Source organism: Plectropomus leopardus, chromosome 2, assembly GCF_026936395.1.
Source record: "Plectropomus leopardus strain MGB_pleo_1.0 chromosome 2, ASM2693639v1, whole genome shotgun sequence".
NCBI classification, from domain to species: Eukaryota; Metazoa; Chordata; class Actinopteri; order Perciformes; family Serranidae; genus Plectropomus; species Plectropomus leopardus.
In genome coordinates, this window is record NC_142177.1 from 22,962,627 (window position 1) to 22,979,469 (window position 16,843).

The window sequence follows — 16,843 nt, forward strand, 5'->3', positions numbered from 1 at the left end:
CACGCAGGTTCAACAGATGGCAACCACGCTGACGCAACACGCTGTTCCAACTCCAGTTCCCGGCCCAGCCCGCTTCAAGCTCCTTGCCATCATTCAGCCGCTCCTGAACCCCGGGTGGGGGCTCCTGAATGCTCTTGAGATCCTGAGGTTGCAACCCGTTCTCACTAACTGTTCGATCCTGTTTGCATTGCAACCCCATACCTTTGCCTCGAAGCCGCCAGAGTTGCGTTTTCGCCATCAACCACCTCACGGGTCGAGCTTTCGCCTATGGTGAACGGCGAATGGGAGAGGGGCACGCCGCATGACCTGCTTGTCGCTCCATGCCTTCGCTGAGGAACCACGCAAGGTTTTTGGACCGATTCCTGTGGGTCCAGATGCCACTGGGGGTCTTCTGAATCAACGCCAGAGAGATCGATCCGCTATCGGACTTCGCCATTGAGTTCGCCTGCTCATTCGCCTGAAGTAGTTGGAACCCCCGCTGCCCAGTGTGACGCTTTACCTGAACGGCCTCGCCCTGCTAATAAAGGCGAACAGGTTTCGCTTGATCTTCCCAGTCTTTAGACGGCTTGATCGAACTCACCACCCGCCTAGACAGACGAATCCTGGCGAGGAGAAGAGAGCGGTTCCGGGAGGGGAGACTAGGACCCTCTCCAGTCGGCCTGGTCCTTCCTCCAGCCCGGCTTCGAACTCTGTACAAGGGACAGAACCCATGCAGGGTTATTACGGCTGACAGCCGAGGAGCCAGGGAGAGACGGCCGTGGACAACCTCTGTCTGTACTGTGGTCAAGCCGGACACTTCGTTTCCAGTTGCCCGGTAAAAGGGCGGGCTCAGCAGTAAAAGGGGGCATTCTGCTGAGCCGATCCTGGAACTCGGCCTCCAATCCACGTCCTCTGTTCCATGCCCAGCTCCAGCTCAAGGAGGGATTCTACACCCCTCGCCACATTTATTGACTCAGGGGCCGATGTTAACCTGATTGACGAGGAGCCCGCTCAGTCAGTTAGGGGTGCAACAGGTTCCCCTTCCTCGTCCTGTACCTGCCAGCGCCCTGGATGGTCATCTGTTGGGGACCGTCACTCATCAAACTACTCCCCATCGCTATGCAATTGGGGGAGCATCACGAGACAATCCAGTTTCACGTTTGAGGTCCCCAAACCTGCCCCTGATCCTGGGATATCCCTGGCTTCACTGACATAACCTCACATAGACTGGTCCACGGGCTCGATCCTGAACTGGAGTCCGTCGTGCCAACGATTCTGCCTCAAACGACACGAAATAACCCGCCCATCCCCCGGGTTCCGGTTCCTCCGGATGTTACCATGGTGCCGCCAGAATACCACGACTACAAGGAGGTATTCAATAAGGCATCGGCTACTTCTTCCCCCTCACCGAGCCTATGACTGTGCCATCGACCTCCTTCCGGGTTCCACTCCACCCAAGGGGCGGAGTGGAACCCGCCCCTTGGGTGGAGTGGAACCCACCCAAGGGGCTCCCTCTCGGGGCCAGAGAGGGAGGCCATGGAGACCTACATCAGTGACTCTCTGGCTTCTGGCATCATCCGGCCTTCCTCGTCTCCGGCCGGGCAGGCTTCTTCTTCGTGGGAAGAAGGATGGCTCTCTTCGCCTCTGCATCGACTCACCGGGGCCTGAATGACATTACGGTGAAAACCGTTATCCTCTCCCTCTCATTTCCCTCCGCTTTTTGAACTGTTACAAGGTGCCACCATTTTTACTAAGTTGGACCTCCGCACGCATATCATCTGTTCCGGATCAGAGAGGAGACGAGTGGAAGACGGCGTTCAACACACCTAACGGGCATTACGAATTAATACCTGGTGATGCCGTTTGGACTTACCAATGCTCCTGCAGTTTTTCAGGCTCTAATCAACGACGCATTGAGAGACTATCTGAACAAGTTTGTTTTTGTCTACCTGGATGACATTTTGATTTTTTTCCCCAGTCCCGACAAGAGCATGTTCATCATGTACAGACTGTCTTGCAATGCCTGTTACAGAATTCATTGTTCAAAGTGGAGAAATGTGAATTCCACGTCAGCCTCATCTCCTTCCTGGGTTACATCATTGGGCACAACCGGATGGAGATGGACCCCGCCTAAAGTCTCTGCCGCTCCGCCTGGCCGGGTTCCTGACTCTCGTAAACAACTCCAGCGCTTCCTGGCTTTTGGCGAATCTCTACCGAAGATTCATCCGGGCTACAGCACCGTGGCAGCCCCTCTCTGCACTCACCTCTCCTAAGATCCTGTTTCACTGGTCCCCGCCGCTAACGAGGCCTTCCACCTGAAAAACGCTTCAGCTCGGCACCTATCCTCCTCATCCCTGACCCCGAAAGACAATTTGTGGTGGAGGTCGACGCCTGACGTTGGGGTGGGGGCCGTCCCTATCCTAACGCCAGTTGACGACGGGAAGTTGCACCCTGTGCCTTCTTCTCAAGACGCCTGTCCTCGGCCGAGCGGAACTACGACATCGAATCGGGAGTTGCTAGCGTGAAGTTGGCGTTGGAGGAATGGCGTCACTGGCTGGAGGGTACCCAGGTTCCGTTCTTGGTTTGACTGACCATAAGAACCTTGAATACATCAAGTCAGCCAAAAGACTGAATTTCAGGCCAGTGGGCTCTGTTTTTTTGTCCGGTTCCTCTTTACGCCTCCTACAGGCCTGGTTCCCGAACATTAAGCCGGATGCGCTTGTCCCGACAGTTCCTGGTAGGGGAGGATGAGGAGGCTTCGTTCCGACAGCATTCTCCCCTGCTTCCCGCCTCCTGGCCGCTCTCACCTGGGAGTTGGAGGAACGGATCATGACAGCGCTGGAGGAACAGCCGGTCCCAGTTCCTGTCCAAGGAACCGACTCTTCGTGCTACAAGAGTTCAGGTCTGAGGTTCTGCAGTGGGCCCACTCATCTGCTCTGACCTGTCACCCTGGAGCTGCTCGGGACTAGGAGGTCCTGCAGCGACGCTTTTGGAGGCGACCCTGGATCAAGACACCAAAGACTTTTGTAAAGGCCTGCCCGATCTGCAGCCAGAGTAAGACGCCCGCCAAGCTCCCCGGTCTCCTGAAACCTCTCCCGTCCCTCATCGTCCCTGGTCCCATCTCGCCTTGACTTCGTCACCGGTCTGCCACTGTCAGATGGTAACACTGCTATCCTGACGGTGGTGGACCGGGTTTAGTAAGATGGCCCACTTCATCGCTTCTGCCCAAGCTCCCTCCACCAAAGAGACCGTCATGAACTGATGCTGGTCCACGTTTTTACGTCTGCACGGCCTGCCTACTGACGTGGTAGTCGGATCGAGGGCCCCAGTTTACGCCTCGCGTTCTGGAAAGAGTTCTGCCGCTTCTGCCGGGGAGCATCCACCAGCCTGTCATCGGGTATCACCCCCAATCCATGCCAGACGGAGCGGATGAACCAGCAGATGGAGACCTCTCTCGCTGCATGTCATCCAGCCAACCCACCTCCTGGTCCTCCCAGCTCCTATGGGTAGAATATGCCACAACTTCGTTGGTCAGTTCGGCCACCGGACTCACACCTTTCCAGTGTGCTTATGGCTTCCAGCCCCTGTTCCCAGCCCAAGAAATTGAGACTGCTTTACCCACAGTGGAGAACTTCATCCGCCGCTGTCGCCGAACCTGGTCCCAAGCCCGGTCTGCACTCCTGAAAACCGCCGTTACTCTTCTGCCAACCGTCAGCCGCTCCCAGGCACCTCCATATCAGGTGGGACAGAAAGTGTGGTTCTCCACCAAAGAGATCTTCCCTGAGGGTGGAGTCCCGGAAGCTGGCTCCCAAGTTTGTTGGTCCTTCCTGTCGAGAAGGTGGTTAATGAGGTCGCAGTCCGTCTCAAGCTGCCCCGGCCCATGCGCATTCACCCGACCTTCCACGTCTCCAAGCCCAAGCCTGTCAGGGAGAGCGCTCTGCAGCCCGCCGTCCGGCCTCCTCCTCCTCCTCGTCTCATTGATGGCGCCCCGGCATACACCGTCGGGCGCCTTTCTTCGCCTCGCCGCTGGGACGTGGCCTGCAAATACCTGGTGGATTGGGAGGATACGGCCCGAGGAGCGGGTCCTGGGTCCTGCTCGGCAGATCCTGGGTGACCACCAGCTGATTGAGGACTTCCACCGTCGCCATCCTGATCAGCCCTCCCGTGCCGCTCCTGGAGGTGGGTCTTCTGTCTCTTCTCCTCCTCCTTCTCCAGTTCCCGGTCCATCTGGTTTGGGGTCCTGCACGAGGGGTTCCGACTCACCGATGAGGGTTGCTCCGTCCTCGGATGACGACGACGACGACGACGACGCTGACGGCGACGATGTTTCCATGGGGTCCGAGGAGTTCAGATTCTCCGTTGCCGACTCTGCCTGTCCCTGACCATCTCTTCTCGCCTGCCTCCCTGTGATCCGACCTGCCTTCTGTCCCCGACCCATCTAACTCAGTTTCGGCGTTCCTGAAATCTGACGGATTCCCCGGTAAAGACCTCTCTGCTCAGACTCGACGATTCTTCCGCCTGATCCCTGCTGGTGCTGCTGTTTCCGTGGACGGACCTCCCGGTAACCGAACCCCTGCCTGCCCTCGACCACCCCTCCGTTCGATCCCCGACCTCGCTCTCACCCGTGTTGTCGGCTCACGGAGCTACGGGGTTTCTCGCCACCGGCTACAGTGGTACGAAGCCCGGTCTTCGCATTACTGGTGATCTCCAGAGACTTTGTTTGGGCTCACAGCTCGAAGAACGAACTCTCATTCTGTGTCCAGTCTGCCATTTGTGTTGGTATTAATAAAAGTTATTACCAAGCGCCAGTGAAGCGTACTGTTCTGCATTTGGGTCCTCCTCACACCCATTACAGTTACCATATACTTGCAATTTTGCTCATGATGACTGGTGTCTTATGCTGCATGTCCCTTAATTTCTTGGAAAATAAACAATATAATATAAATGTTGATATTTTCCTCCACCAACTGTCACAATTAGCCTGCATTCCACACATTCTCTGTTTCCTTTACTCTTTACAGACAAAATGCAAACAGTAAAGCCCCCTCCACTATACACGACTTTATGTTTTATTGTATGTGGCTTACACAGCAATGAATTCTATAGCTCAATGTGTCAGAGTGCTACAATAGCTTCTGGCTGGATTCCATTCCCTCACCAATGACCACAGAGGTAGCTGAGGTGTATTGTGTGTGTGTGAGTATGTCTTCCTCTATCCTGTGTATGAATCAGACAGCGCTGGTGAATGAGCTGCTGCCAGCAGATGAAGGGACACGTGAGTCTCTGGCCACATGAAAATATGAAGCAATGGAAATGTAGCCACAGGTAAGGTGTAGAAAAGGCCTTTTGTTGTGGTGGTTGTTGTTGTTTTTTTTTTCAGGGGGGGGGGGGGGGTGAAGTGTCCTTATTCTTTTTTTAGGATTGTGAATGGAGCAAACATGTTGGCTAGATGGACAGATATCCATAGCTTTACAGTAAAAATAAAAATTCAATGCAAATACTGTTCAAGGCAACTTAAGCAAGACCTGGTAAACAGTAATGTGAAATACTATAAGGAGTTAACCCTCCTCCTCCCTCCTCTGTAATGGAGCCCATTAAACTTGGACTTCCATTTAATTATTCATAAGTCCTGTGAGAAGCCATAGGCTAGTTCATCAGTCAACCGTCCTGTAGTAGATTAGTCTGTTGAATTTAAATACACCAGACTTCAGTGGGACCTTTCATCAGTCAGATGTCTGATATTAGCAATGTTTGATTAAAGCTGTGGCAGGTAACTATGTGCCACAGAGTGTCATTTAGGGTCTAGGTTACAGGGCACAAGGCAACTTCACTGATCTGCAACTATATGCCATTCCAGGCCAAACCACTTCTACAAATGAGTAGAAAATGGCAGTGAACTATCCCAGTGGATAAGCTTATTGGAGCTAATCGCTGTTTTTTTTTCTCCCCACAATTTTGAATTAAAATGAACAACATTTAAGCTTTACCTGAGATATTACATGTTGCTTGCCAGTCTGTTTCTTGGCCGGTAGTAGTGGCTTCCTGGAGTCTCAACTGGAAGTCTGCCAAACTCATGGTGACGACAAGACTCACACAACCACTGAAATGAGTGAAAAAATATGTGTTTAGACATTGGTTTGTAGATTAAACATGAGATATAACCTGTTAATTAGTGTAAATAAGACATGCTGATAGGTGGACCTTGCAAACAGCAGGGCTAGCTGTTTCCCACAGATTCAAATCATTGTGCTAAGCTTGCCTGCTGCTGGCTAGCTTTTTATTTACAGTAAAAACATGCAAGTCATGTTAACATTCAAATCTAACTCTCAGCAAGAAAGGGAATGTGTGTATTTCTCAAAAATGTCAAACTATTCTTTTATCATTGCCTGATGATAATAGTTTCCAATTTGCAACAACTCACTTTTAAGTTTGGACTGGCAGTGATCATGTTGAATTTTATATATATATGTTAAATTCTGTTTAACAGTAGAAAAGTGCACTAAGTAGAGCACAGATTGCAGCCACTCTAAACACTTCTTAGAATTATAAAATACACACCTTGTTTTGGTTTGGTTTTTGTTTAGTTTTTTTGGAAGGTGGTGCACAAAGTTTTCCTGCTAACAGGTACTGCATGTGAAACATAGATACAACATAACTGTGAAGATGAATGTCTTTTTAATAGTTAAAACACTGAGATGCGCCAAGCAGAATTTTCCCTAACAGCTCCTTTACAGTCAAGATGGTGGAGAAGCTAACAAAACAGGGACCAGATGCAATGCATAGCTTTAGTTGATCATAACATATCAGCTATAAAATTAATCTGCAGATGCCCGTTCAAGATAAGAACAAACTTTTCTATGGATGTCAAATTTTAAGCCACAATGAAGGCGAAAATGTGAAATGAAGTGGAAACTAAAGTTGCTGTTTTCAGTCAAGGCAATTTTCAGTAAACTTACAGTCCCTACCAGCTGTTAAGAAAAGTGAGGAGTCAGCAGTCAATGATATAAACCAGTCAAAACTGTTAGTTTCTTTTTAAACTATTTCGTATTACAGCAGCCACAATAGGTCCTTGAGCATACAGTAAAAATGTGGACACAAAATATGAGACTGATTGGTACGGGGGAGGGGGGAATTAACCAGTATCATCACTGATCTTTTTTTCTGTTAAACTATTCTGACTCACAACTTGTGTTTCTTGGAAACAGCTGTAAGAGTTCTTGGAACTGAATCCTCCCTTAGCAAAAAAGCAAAAGAAAAAAAATTATTCACTCATTGAACCCAATCATGATTTTTGGCAATTATATTCTAATAGTTGAGAGGGGCAGGCCCTGAAGCCTTTTGACGGCCTCTCTTTGAAAAGCCAGCGTAGGAGGTCTGCATTGTTCAATGCTCAGTTTTCCCAGAACTTTGATTAACAGTATTGCAGCCGTACACAAGTTTTTATTCAAAGTCTTACACTTCAAAATGACAAGCTGTCATTGTGAACACCAGCTATGTTCAGTGCCCCTCTGGAAATATTCAGTCATACATGACAACATTTGCATACAACATAATGCAAAATATTATGTTGGTGCCTGGCCTGGTGTTGAAAAAACACTGATAGAAATACAGAGAGAAGGAAAAAATTAAAACATTATTATTTATTAGACAATAAAGTAATAAATATTGATGCAGCCTTTACATGATGTGTTCCAAAAATTAGTTCAATCATATCACACAGCTGTTCAAAATAAGCTTTGGACATTCTGAAAGGTTTAGCCCTAAGGGATCTGGCTGTTAATATTTTTGGCCACCACAACCTTTCACAAATGTCACACTATATATGCTGTTGGCAGTGAGATGGTGCATTATAATATTTAAGTGCCAGTATGTGGTGTTGTACTTTTGTTCTCAGAAAGCTCTACATGGAGCAGCACAGTTGTTACTGCAATTTTAAAAAAAGGTGTGAACTCTGCAAATTACAAAAAGAATGTTAATGGAAATAAGCTAAAAAAATAAATAAATAAATAGAAATGAGTGCATAAAGGTACATCACCTGTAATCTACTGAGCAAAACCAGCAGGCAAAATGCAATGAACGCAGTGTATTTGATGTATCGCCCACAACCTGATCTGTCTAGGTGCAAGAAAAGAACCAAGCAAATTTCTGCCTCTATTAAACCGTATCCAACTGTTTAACCCCCATGCTAGTTACAAACAGATTTCATATGCTAAATCTTCTATTAGCCTCATATACATTACTGCACACACTTCCATGCTGAACTGAAACCAAGCTAACCTCTAGCTGTAATTAGTATAGATTTAAAACCACTGGAATACATTCAACCCCATTATGCATCTGTGCAAATAAGAACCGCATCTATTAGACTGTAACATAGCATTTTTAGTAGATTAGAAACTCACATGTGAGTGTAATGATACTTGAGTTTATGGCTTCATGGTGTTTGCTATTAATTATGAATGTGTATACAGAGAGATTAAGCACTCTAAAAATGAGATCAATCAGACCAGTTGGGATTACATTAGAAGACTATTTATTGATCTATGTGTTGGATGTGATAAGACAGCATACTTTATATTACAACCTTTAGATGAAGCTTAGAATATGCAGAAAGGTGCCAACATTAAGGGCATATGGACACCCATCTATTATCATTATGTCTGTCATACACAGCCATGCATGAATAAACTGAAATATGCAGACATAGGTAATATGTGGACAGTGGCCTTTACAAAATATGGGATGCACATTAAAAAAAAAAACCCATCAACGATAGGAATGGGCATGAATACTCAATGACTCGTTTGGATGTCAGCATTCAGTCTATGTATAGAGTAATCACTGCCCAACCTCCCACATTTGAACGTGACTTTTATACGTTTATTTCACTATTCAAAATGGGAAAAATCGTACTTTAGTGTAGAGCTGCAGTGTATTGCGTCACTCAGTGCCTCCTGGCCTCACTGTCGCTCTCTCTCTGTTTATCATTAAACGACTGCTGCACAAGTGTGAGCTCCGAACCAAGGAATTATTGGCAATTATTGAGTACACAGAGTGATAGGGTTGACTGTTAGCATCACACAGCTAAGCTAATTTTAGCTAAAGGTTATCAAAGGGACACAATCAAGCCATTTTGGTGTCAGTGTGAGTTTGTTGGGACCGTTACAGTTCTATGTCAGATGTTCACTGCTTGTTTTAACCAGGGAGAAATTGAAGTGACCAGGAGGACAAAAAAACACCAACACAGTGATAGTGTTTACTATTAGCATCTCACAGGTGGGCTTACCAGGCAGACCTTGAGGTGGCTGGGGAGATAGCGGCTCTAAGACTATTATTCAGCACTGTTTCTTACCTATGTAATGGCAGCAACCGAATGTTTGCTGATTTTTTTTTTTTTATTTACATGGTTTTCATTCGAAGCCTGTCTGTTCAGTAATTTAATTTAAAATTGCCTGTATTTCATTGATAGCCCTTTTTGATCCTATTTTCACATGAGATGTATGAGTTTTTTTGAGTACTCTATTATAACTCAATGCAAGTACATGAGTAAGAAATTTCCTTACTATACTGAGTTTGTACTGACAATGAATTTTCTTTTTTGTTTCATATAAAAAGGGCTTTTATGTTTGGATGTACAATATAAGAGTTTCTCCATCCACTTAGAATCCAATTTAGGAGCCAAAGGACATCTCATCTGATTTTGAGATAAGATGATCAATGACCCACAATGGATTTCAATATGTAAGTTTTTCATCATATCCTTTTCATTAATTGATTAGTGAAAATGATCATGGGAGGGATGAATCCGTGCTCCCTGTGAAGTAACCCACTACTTTTGAACTGATTATAGCAGAGGAATACATTAGGCTCATATTTTGCATAAAGTACAGCTTTGAAAATAACATACATGAGGCAAATAGACATTCACAGGGTCTCTGATGCAGGAGATTTTTAATAAATATATATATTTAAGAGCAGAGATCAGTTTATTTGCTAGTATAAGGTCAGCCAACTTGTAAGGCATTGGTGTCAAAAAAGTGGTAAAAGCTCTGAGTATTCCTTTTATAATGTAAACATGCTAAAAATACATGTATTGCCATACAAATTGCTACAACACCTACAAATCTGAAGACAGTCAATGCTAGTTCATGCAAACAGTGCTGGCGGGAACCCCACCAGCTGGGGACATCTGGGCATAAATCACTGCACAATCTGAATATGTGAGGCTGAATGTGCTCCATAGCTGCATCACAGCACCGGGTGGGATGTGTTATCTCAAATAGAGTTCAGTTTTGTCCTCATCCTCCTCTCCAACACTGTGTTAGAGCTCAGCCCCACAGCAGAGCCAGCCTTTTTACACTCAGTTTTTTTTAACATCCCACCTGCCTGCACCACTTTGGTGTCAGCCGCCCAGCACACCACTCCAAAACTCCTGTGCTGACCACACAATGTGTAGTCTGTCGCATTCACTGAAAACATGTGCCTCTTCAGGAAGAATAGCCTATTGTGAGATCTCTACATGCAGCTTCTTGTTGATGTATGGTTATAGATACTTGTAGAACTGGTCTACTTTTCCTTCTTTATCTCATTCTTTTATCAAACAGAAGGAGCATCAAATGGCTTGCAGGCATGATCCAGGGCTCAATTTAAGGTCAGACAAACAATGGAGAGAACAAGGGATGTAACGCCACCTCTCTCTAAAGCTACTGTCCACAGTGCCACAGATGGACAAACTGTGGCCTAAGGTGTGAAGCAAAGTCAAATCCAATGGCACTCGGGGTAAAAGAGACTGGATGATAGAGAAAAAAACAATCCCAAGACCATCTGAGCTGTGGTGTCCTATTTAGTATGTCAAAACCATTGATCTTTCAAAGTAAGTGCCCATCAGACTCAAGCTAGAGCCAATTATTGTACTATTATTGTAACGTCATTTTCACTCTCTCTATCTAGATCCTGCCCATATACAGTGACTATGTGTACATGCACACTAATATTTAGGGTTGTACCCAACTCAGAATTATTTAAAGGTGTATTTTGTGAGATCCAGCGACCCAGTCCAACTGAATAGGGGGCAATATTTCACCCTTTCAATGACTGTAGGCCTACAGTTTGCATTGTCATTAGTTACACTAAAGAGCTGTCTCAATTGTCAGAAAGTTACATCAATATCTATTCTTGTTTTGCTTCTTAGATCGCTTCTTTTCTTTGCCGCGGAATGTTGCTTCTTTCCGGGATCTGCTTGTGATGGGATTAACGGTTGTTGACTCCATCACAAGCAGCACAAGCTGTTGTTTTCCTGGAGCTTTTGCTATTGCTGTTTCGTACACGCTAAATAACTAATTCACTGAGACTGTAACTTCCACGATGCACTGACTCTGGTGTGGTGTCGAGGACTGTTATCTTGTCGAGATGCGTTTCCTCTTCATCTACACCTAACCCAAACCCTTTGCACTAAACCACCAACGAGGCAATACTACACATTGACATGTTGGAAACGCTATTTGACAGGGAAACACACTTTGATAAAACAACGGCCAGCTCAACTTCTTCACCTTCTCCTGCGGCACACTACAGGCTACAGTGACTCACTATCACCTGTCAGGCCAGGGTGTGTTATCAGAGAGTGGATGGCCCATCCCTGGCCGCATGGCAGTGGATATCTGCATCTCTGGGACATGTTTGCATGGTTGAGCTACCATTGGGATGCTTTTAAAAAAATCTTATTTTGCAAAGAAGCAAAATTACAAGCTCTTCCAGAAATTTCATTTTTATATTTGGATGTGATAAACAATGTGTTGGTGCACGTTAATCAGTGTATGCACAGCTGAATGTCAAATGGAATATTAGAAAAATATTTTGTTAATTAGCAATGTAAACAGCAATATTGTCATTATTTTGTGCATGTAAATGCAGTGACTATGTTTCCTTCTGCTTAGTTTGAGATAAACAGCTCTCTTGTGGTAAGTACTGTTCTAACTATGCTCCCAGTAATACAAAATGAAGAAAGAAATGGGAAGAAAATGCAAATAAACTGCTGATCATGTTCCACCATCTCTCAAAGTAATTAGAAAGCAACACACAGTTCAACTTTAGTGGGTTTGAGAAGCAAATGCTGTTTTCAAATCTAATTATCACCTGAGTTTGTTTTTTTTTTCATTTAATTTTAACTCTTTTTTTAACTCCCCACAGCTTTCTTTTTAGAAAAACAGAAACATTAACAAAATGAGCCTAAATATAATAAATGTACTGCTACTAAGAGTATGCCAGTTCTTGGATAGTTTTGAAAGCGAAGAAATCAAAGAGGATCTCGACATGCTTCACTGTGCCTCTGATCTTTATTTCCATGTTTGCATTTTGGATTAGATCTTGTAGACCAAGTACATGAAATCATAATTAAAGGCTTGTATGGACCTCATATACAACCGGGGGGTTGCAAAGAGTCCCTTAACAGGTGGTACAGGACCAGCGTTTCTAATCTCTTTTCTATGCGAGATGTCGGTGCAGTGACCTGCCTGTTGGCAGGGGATACAGTGGTGAAGGAAACTGAGCATTAAGCGATTTTATCATTGGGGCAGAAGAGGTGGGCAGTGTGAATGTGTATGTTGGCTTGACGATAACATCTGCTGGCTAGCAATTGGAAGTTTGTAAGGCCATATCTGCACCTTTAGGACAAACAGATGGGGTTGCATTGCTTTAACCTGTACATTACCTCAGTTTATCTTTCACAGCACAGTTCTAACTTCAAGCCAAATGGTGGGGAAGCTATTAACAGGGGAGACACCAAAACCTAATTATTTATGAAGACAATTATCCCCTAAAAGCAGTGTGTGTGTGCCTTTCAGACAACAAGTCAGACAGAGACAGAGAAGGAAAACGACGACTGTACAAAAGGTGTAGAAACAGCTTTTAAGCGAGAGTCAGAGCCAATGAGGCCACGCTGTTGTCTAACGCAAAACCATTGGTCTTTTATCTGGGTCTCAATTATTCAACAAGAAAGCAGCCTCCCCCTCTGAGAAGAGAGTGGATATTGGACTCTATATTACCTTTCGACAGGGGAATAGTGGGACTGCAGTACATTCCACCTGAGAGGCTGTGCTGGGACCAGGCACCGGCTGTGCCCCTAATGACATCATCCATTTCTTGGGGCCTCATGGAACACGATTATGGTGATTTACAATTTATTCACATCTGTTGTTGTGTTGAATTCCTTTGTACTCGGTTCAGCTGCTCAGAGCTCCGTGATCTACTTCTCTGGGCCAGTAGCACTGCAAATAGCCAGCAGTGGATCAGTAAAGACCATATTAAAAGCTGTTCAGTGCGGTTTAACGTTCTCTAATCACATATAGAACCACCTGTGTCGACCCTCCCATCTGTACTGTACACATATGTACTCTCTATCGGATAAATATCAATTTATCATTGAAGCACGCATTGCATCTGTCACTGTAAAGGAGCTGTATTACAGTGGAGCACTTATTGTGAACTAGAAAAAATCAATCAGATATGAGTCGGACAGATGTCATGTGTATCATCCTCACATGAATCAACAACTCTCTGCAGTTGATTGTAAAATAATTATATTGACAGTAAAGATGTCAGAGGTATGAGCAAATAGCATGTGCAACATGGTCATATATATTGTGTGATTTATGATTGTCTGGAGGGATCAATTATGGAACCACAGATGGTGCATGCATGTGTTAACTCAGAGAGACGTGGCCAATTATAAACTGTTGACCCAGGTCCAAAACAAGGGTACTCCTACACCTGGCTTGGTTTGGTTCAGTTTAAACAAACTGGTGTGTTTGCCTGTTTAGTTCAGTTAATTTGAGCTGGTATGGGGCTATCAATCAAACTCAAGTGTAGAAGATACAACTGGACCAAGACTGCTTAAAAAGGTGGGTCTTGGTTCTCATCCATAGGCTGTGTGTTTCTTTTGTGAAAGCAAACCAGACCAACTAAAAGATTTTGTAACACTAATTATATAGCTTCAGTTCAAAAGCTAATATTTTGACCATGAACAGCTAAGGAAATGATTTTATAAGTTATCCATGTAAATGCCGGGTTTTTTCATTATACCTCAGTGTAAAGGAGCTCAAGCAGTGTTGAACATTAGTCGTTAGTGAAACATAACAATCACACTGTAACTACCCTCCCATAATATCACAGAAGCGCCAAGGAAGCACCTTTTTGTCCTGTTTGTACTTGTTTGTCATTACTCAGAAAACTGAGATGCAGTCTCAGTTGACAATGATTATAATCCCTTATTTCTTCATTCGCTCTAAGTGTCACCAGAGAACATGAAAACACAGTTGTGGTGTGGTAAAGTGCAGCGTGACTTGCTGTCATGTCAGGAGTTTATTTCCCAACGTTTGTTCATGTAGAACTGATGATGCAGGATACCGGTTACCAAAATGGTCCAATCAATGAGTTACCTGTCAGTCTATAAGGAGTTATCAGGCCGCTAGCCAGTGTAGATAAAAGTAACAGAGCGATAAATAAAAATGAAACAGGAAGATAATAATATGACAAAAATAAAAACAATATTAAAATAAAATAAAACAATATAAAAGCTTCATGGATAAATACTGGGTACTGTATGTCTCTCTCACACACACACACACACACACACACACACACACACACAGTGTGTAGCAATGTATTGGTAAATATAGGAAATATATAAATATGATGGCACGTAGGAAATTACATTGGGCAGTTGCACAGTATAAATATAAGGATATGTATAGACAGATGGCCAGATAGATAAATATAATATGGATATATTTATCCATTTATTCAGATTAATTTATTTATTCAAATATATTTATTATTTTTATTTATTTATTCAGATTTATTTATACATATAAATTATAACTTAAGGCAAACCAAACTGAAGATACATACATATACTGTATCTATAAATACAATTATAAAATGACCAATATGAAGGATAATTGCAAAGTAAAAGTATGTGAGATGTATATAATATAAATGACACAATCTAAAATATCAAATTCATATCTGAAAATATTGTATTTACTGAATGCATAACTCAGCTCCTGTGTATAAAAACACTAAGACACACACACACAAAAAAAAAAACCTGACCATGACAAACCATTTAGTTACATTCAAACTGACAACAGATGGCCTTTTTTCTGACTCCTCTCCTGTAGGCAATATCAGTATACTGAAATGCACATCATATTATATGCTGTCTGGCTGTAGGAGGGATTATTTATGTCATGTTTCCAGCTGTTAAATTCACCTTGGTTGACCTTTGCTGTACAGATGACACACCTCATGAACATGCTTATTAAATGAAACGCCTATTCTCATCTCTCACACACACAAACACAAACACACACACACACACAAACACACACACATATCACTGAGGCTGCCAACATAATCTAGTCCATCTCCACTATCTGTAATATATTACACGAGTGTGAGTGATGAGCACAAGGAGAGACTGACTATGACGTGCAGAACCAATTTAAATTTTCAGATTGCTCGGAAAGGCCACATGAAGGCAGGCGGGCACGGTGAGACTACAAGGAAGGTTTATCAATGAATAGAGAATTCATTTGAGGATGAACCTCATTCTGTGGACCCTCACTTATCGCTCAGCCTAGAACTGATTGGTTAAACAGGCATGATGACGATGCATTTGATGACTGCACAATGCTGTTGTTCACAGCAGGCACTGATGGAGGTGGAAGAAGAAAGGCTGGAAGGCTCTTTCATTTTCTCCCCAGACGCAGACATGAGACACGAGTGTGACAGACACTTGCACTGAATGTTTCTGAATAGATAAGATATCATCAGACGCATAGAGGTGGTGCTGCGCTGAATAACTTGGCAGCACCGCTTATTGTATCAACATTCATGAGGACTATTGTTTGAAAGGAAATGATAGCCTTGTATAATAAAACAAATGTAATTAGGCACTCTCCACAAACACCGCCTAACAAATGGAGATCCATTAGGTTTAGCAAGCAGTTTGCGTCATACAAGCTGTGTTTGGAATCACTGAGCCTGTTCACACCTGGATTTAAAATGCTTTTAGGTGATCCGAACATGAGTGAACAGCTGAGACATGTCACTGTTCACAGCTGTTTTTATAATGCATCTCTAGCTAATCATTTATGTTCAGACTTTGTTAGTACATCAACACCTTCTGCTAGAAGGTCAAAGGCCCTGCCCTTCTTTGTCGGGGACGCATCAGCAGACCTGTATATCTATATCGCTTTCCTAGTTAGTTAGTCACATTCATCCATTCACACACACATACACTTGTGGCCAAGGCTACCGTAAAAGGTGCCCCCTGCTACTTTTTTTGACCATTCACAAGCGCTCACACACTGATGGAACAGTCATCAGGAGCAATTTGGGGTTCATTTTCTTGCCCAAGCATACTAACTGGTTGACTGGAAGAGCCGGGAATCAAACCACCAACCTTTCCGTTCACTCTACCCCATTACAAAAGTTCACAGACCATCTCAGCTAGTGTTTTGATTGTTTCTGTCACACTGTGTCTTGGTGATCACTTACACCTGCATTTACAGTTATCCAATCATCCAAAACTCATGTTAAGACTGCGTAAACAGGGTCACTCAGCTACAAAATGTGATTTGATTGGACTGTTCATGTTAACGGCATTTACTTTCATGTCATTTGACTGAAGCAAAAAATTGAACATATCAAAAACATCAGAAATACACTGGGTTCATAATTATCCAGTTTTCTTGAACTGTAATGCACTCACTTGAGAAAAAAAATCCTGCTTCTGAATCAACAAGGGCAGATTTTTTCTCCATAAAAACTTTTCTCTGAATTCCTAGATAATAATCTCATT

The 16,843-nt window shown here is 44.0% G+C and overlaps 1 protein-coding gene across 1 annotated transcript in view; it reads right to left on the minus strand.

Annotated features, from left to right (window-relative positions):
- The window catches only part of cdh22 (cadherin 22), a 315,121-nt gene that overhangs the window by 247,185 nt on the left and 51,093 nt on the right, over positions 1 to 16,843 (minus strand). Inside the window, exon 3 of the mRNA XM_042495051.2 lies at positions 5,967 to 6,079. The gene's annotated coding sequence lies outside the window, so the exon portion shown is untranslated. The remainder of the gene's footprint in view (positions 1 to 5,966; positions 6,080 to 16,843) is intronic.